General features: G+C 35.0%; 1 protein-coding gene across 4 annotated transcripts in view; it reads right to left on the bottom strand.

Annotated features, from left to right (window-relative positions):
* EXOC6B (exocyst complex component 6B) overlaps positions 1-5413 on the bottom strand; it is a 594595-nt gene that overhangs the window by 238898 nt on the left and 350284 nt on the right. The window lies entirely within an intron of this gene.

Genomic DNA, 5413 nt, shown 5'->3' with positions numbered 1-5413 from the left:
CTCTTAAAGGACAAGGCAACATTTTAGAATTCTAACTGTGGAAAACCTTATTATTACAATCACTTCTGGGTGCCTCGTGAAAACAGGGAGGCCACCTTGGTCATCAAAACTTCAAGGGGAAAAAAGTTGCAAATTTCAATAATTTTCCCCCCTGACCATTCAGTAAGTGTAATCTAGGACATCCACTCCCACTCAAACACTCTCTTTCCCTCTCTATTCACTCTCTCTCTCTCTCTCTCTTTCACATACACACACCTACACACTGCCCCGTCCCTTTGGTTATGTTGCTAGTATGGTGACAAAACATCCCTGAGAACTAAGAAAACCTGGGGATTTTAAATATAATATAACAAGGCAATCTGGCTTTTTCTTTACAGTTCTTTCCATATATAGAGTTCCTATTATTCAATCTCTCTTTGACAAGAGAGTCACTCTTGCTAGGGAATTTAAAATATGAAAAGAAATATTCATATTAATTAAAAAACAAATGATTTGGGGTTTTTTTCTCAGAAATAGCTCCTCCCTCTCTCATCTTTCACTGTTAGTACACAGAGCAAATTTCAGACACAGCTCTGTTTGGCTAATTCATTTTACTAATATGAGCTTCCATGAAGACGATATCTAGCATGTTGGGGAACAAAACACAAATGCTGGGCAGTCTCTTTTGTCTGTGTAAAAACCAGAAAAAGGGGTAGTTTTAGAAGCTATACCAATTTGATTCTAGAGAATATAATGGCTGGTGACTAGAAATACTTTTTGAAACAGTGGCTTCAGAAAGAACATCTCCATACTAGACCACACAGAAACATGGCATTTGTGGAAGCAATATTGAAGACTTAGGGCTGTGAGTTACCTCTGACTTTGATTCTGGGTAGTACGATCAACCTGATCAATACCGAGAGGTTACAGCATTTAGGTAGCAAGGGCAGCTCAAAATAAACAAAAAAAGGAAAAATCCTCAACAAATTACTTACAGTATAGACTTGCAAGAAAGGTCACAACTCTACTGGTGGAAAAAGCATATACTTTGTGTTAGACGAACAAGAGTCTCATGAACAGTACTGCTTCTAAATGGCCTGGACATTAAAGTCAGTATGGGGCTGACATATGACAGCTATTGAATATATAGGAACCAATGTATTATATGACAAGTATAAACACTCACGCTTACTAGGATGTCATTTTTATATTTTAAGAACAGAAAAGGGGCCCCTGGGTGGCTCAGTCATTAAGCGTCTGCCTTCAGCTCAGGTCATGGTCCCAGGGTCCTGAGATCGAGCCCCACATCAGGCTCCCTGCTTGGTGGGAGGTCTGATTCTCCCTCTCCCTCTGCTTGTGTTCCCTCTCTCACTGTGTCTGTCTCTGTCAAATAAATAAAACTTTAAAAAAAAAAAGAACAGAAAAAAAACAAGGAAGATGAATATAGGGAACACCTGTCCAGGATGGCTTCGAATTTGAACTATTGCATTTTATTTCCCATGAATTCCAAAATCTGACTCACTCAAGTAACTGTACAATGCTGGGGGAGACATTACGGCCAAAACGATTGGCCATTTTCCTTCCACAAAATGAAACACATTTGTAAAAATCTTTCTTCAATAAAAGTGGGTTTTTTTAAGTATACATTAATTATCAAGGACAAAATACTCTTGGAACAGAGAATAATAATTCTAAATATCACCTTTCCCCACCCCCAGAATTATAAAAGCAGCAAATGTTTCATGACAGAAAAAAAATTTTTTTAAACACAGATAAACAAAAAGAAAAAATAAAAGCTATACAGAGACTAGTAGAGTTAAACCATGGAGTATGTAACTCTAGAGTTTTACTGTATATAATACAGATGATTAATGTATGTGTATCTATATTAATAAAAGTGAGATCATATAGTATAAAACTATTTTACAATCTGCTTTTCCAGTCAAGAAATAATTAACATATTTTAAATTGATAAATATCCATCTCCACTAATTTAATGCATGATTGAGATCATAGTATGTGAATATATAATAATTTATTCAGCTAACACATCTGTTACTGGCTTTTAATTTATTCCCCACTCCACTATGCAAAAGCTAATACTATGTTGAACACACTTATATGTGAACTGTATAATACACCAATGATGATTTCATTAAGATTTCTAAAAGTGGACTGGATTGCAGGGTTAAAGGTAAGCAAATTTTAAGAGATTTTTGAGGCATTCTGAAAAACTGACCACCAAGAAGAATATACCAATTTTTACACCTTCCAGGAATGTATCAGAATACCTATTTGGGGAAATGTTTCTCATAAATATTGGATGTTATCATTTTCTTATTTACTTTTGGCAAATTTATAGGCAAGAATATCCCACAATATTAATATACATGTCTTATTACCAGAGTTACACATTTTGCTCATGTTATCATTAGTCTTTTATTTTTCTTCTTTTCTGACTGCCTAAAATACAACATCTGCAAATTTTCCCAGTAAGTTGTGCAGTCTTTTTACTGAGTTTGAAACAATGGGTTATATTGTTATATATTACAGATATTAACCTTTTGGAATACTTGTTAATTACTTTTGTAGTAAGCTTACATTCTATTTCCTTTATTAATTCTTGTTAGGTATCTTAGAAAACATCTTATGTGGCCAAATTATTAACCATTTCCTTAATGATTTCATTTTTTGGTGTCATCCTTATGACGGTGACTTATTTTCAGATTATAGAAATATTTGCTAACATTTTTACTGGTTCTCCCATAATTTCTGTCTTTTTAAAAATGTAAACATGTAGGTGGGGGGATGGGGAACTGGGTGATGGGCATTAAGGAGGGCACGTGATGTAATGAGCACTGGGTGTTATATGTAACTGATGAATCACTAAATTCTACCCCCAAAACTAATAATATATTATATGTTAACTAACCTGAATTTAGATAAAAAAATTAAAAAATAAATTAAAATGTAAACATGCATTTGATCTAGAATTTATTTTGATATATGAAAACATCTTTTTATCCAAATTAGCAGATAGCAGTGGCAACAGAAATTGCTAATGTCACCTTTATCATATACTAAATTCTTACATGTACTTTGAACTATTTCTAGATTTTATGTTCTCTTCCTCTAATCTATCAGTCTATTCTAGTGTGAGAAGGATATTAAATTATTTTTGGTTTATAATATTTCTACACTTGATAGGAAAAGACCACACTCAATTTACTTTTTCATATTTTTTGGCAAATACTATCCCTTTTTGTCTGCAAATAAATTTTAGAATTATTTTGTTAAAATAATCCAGCACCACCAAATTCACTTGTTATTCATGGTAATTAGATTAATTTTGGAAAAATTCTTTACAGTATGAACTATTCCCACCTAAAATGCTGTATGTACTTACACATAATAAAGTCTCTTTTAAATTATTTTGTGACATGTTCTTCACATTAGTCCTACATATAACTTGTTAGGTATACTTACAGAGATCTTAAAATCCAAAGATGAATCAGGCATTTTTTTTTCAATATATTTTCTATGAGGGTATTGCTAATATAAGAGAAGCTGATTTGTTTTCTAAGTGGACCAACTAACCAACGAAAGTCTTATTGGTCCTATTATTTTTTCGTTGATTTTTTGGGGGTTATCCAACCACATAGTAATAATCTATAAACAATGATAACATTTATTATTTATTTTTTTAACTTTATTTATTTCATAGAACTTCTAAAGCACTAGTAAGAAGTATCTTCGCCATACTTTTGATGTAAATGCAAATAAGTGTTTTCAGAGTTCCACTGTTAAATCTATGGTGGTTGCTGAATTTCACATAGATGCTCTTTATCATGTTATTGAAATATTACATTGCTTGAATTTTAGTAAGTTTTTTTAAAATCAGGAGGGCAGGCTGGATGTTGTGCAATGCCTTTTTAGAATACACAAAGATAATGCTCATCTCTTTCACCTAGTAATGTGATAAATTAGATTAACAGATTTTCAAATATCAAACCATCCTTGCATCTCTAGAATGAATCCTACATAGTAGCGGTAAATTATTTTCTTAAAACACTTAGGAATTGACTTGCTAAAATTTATTTATTGGTTCATCATTTGCTCTTTTGTGCTACTTTTGTCTTGCTTTGGTGTCAAGGTAAAGCTAGATGAAATAACCTAGTTTTCTGCAGGCCAATGCTCCCACCAAGCAATATAAACGGCAGTGAAAAACAGAGAGACACCAAACAGCTATGAAGCAATGAGGACTAAGGGGAATAAAGCTACAAAGAAGGCAGACCTTTTGGAGGTGAGCTGAGGCTCTTGCAGCCATCCCTAGAGGTATCTGCCCAACGTAGGCATAGGAACAGACTGAGAATCTGGGTTAGGTGCAGGTAGAGAGTGACTACTGGGGTGAAAAAAAGTCACTGAATTGTTTTTGCTTCCATGAGCTGAAGTACCAAAATTGGAGATCTGAGGGCCAGTATTCTCTTCAAGACATTTTCTGAATTCTAAAGCTGCCCAGCTGAGGAAAATAAGGGTCTAAGCCATAACCTTTGAAAAGCAAAGTAAGATTTCCCACAGCCTTAGTGTTTCATAGAAAAAGACTCACTAGTAGGAGGATTCATGAGAATCTCAGGTGGGAGCTGAAAGATTTTGAGGGAGTGGTTAATTGACATTGACAATCTCCAACCACTTTTTTCCTATAGGCAATTGCTGATCTGGGTAAGCCTCCTTCTCAAGACATTTGCCAAACTCTAAAATTAAAAAAGACAAGAGGCTGAAGAGATAAGGTTTTTCTGAAAAGTGGAAAGTTCCATAGTCCTCTTAGTCCTGAAGAGACGATGACGTGCCAGGCTCTCAGTAAAAGCTCTGAAGAACCACATCCTAGCAACAGGGGCAAATCAAAGGTAGACTGCATCTGCAACCCAAGCTGGACCCAGATTAGCCCATGATGGGATTAAGACGATGAACCACCTGGTGGCTCAAACCATAACCCACCTGCCCATACTACCTACTTAGTAATGGAAGGGATAAACCAATTCTGGTGGGAGATGTTACCACCTGGAACCTCTACATGTTTTAAATGCAATGTCTAACACCAACCAAAAAATAATAGGAAGAGATAGGATCACATGACTGATAACTAAGAAAAACAATCAGAAATAATTCCACCTACATGTAGGTGAACGACACTTCACCACTAGTAAAAAACAACTTTAAAATGACTAATTAATATGGTCAAGAAAATAGAGAAAAGATAGACAAATTAGATAAAAAGATGGAGAATTTGAGGTTAAAAAAAAATTAAATGGAGGGGTGCCTGGGTGGCTTAGTCTGTGAAGCGTCTGCCTTTGGCTCAGGTCATGATCCCAGAGTCCTGGGAATGAGCCCTGCACTGGGTTCCTTGCTCAGCAGGGAGCCTGCTTCTCCCTCTGCC

Source organism: Phoca vitulina, unplaced genomic scaffold (assembly GCF_004348235.1).
Source record: "Phoca vitulina isolate PV1807 unplaced genomic scaffold, GSC_HSeal_1.0 scaffold12, whole genome shotgun sequence".
Classification (NCBI taxonomy): Eukaryota; Metazoa; Chordata; class Mammalia; order Carnivora; family Phocidae; genus Phoca; species Phoca vitulina.
The sequence above is the reverse complement of the archived record's forward strand: the minus strand, read 5'-3'. Positions and strand labels throughout refer to the sequence as shown.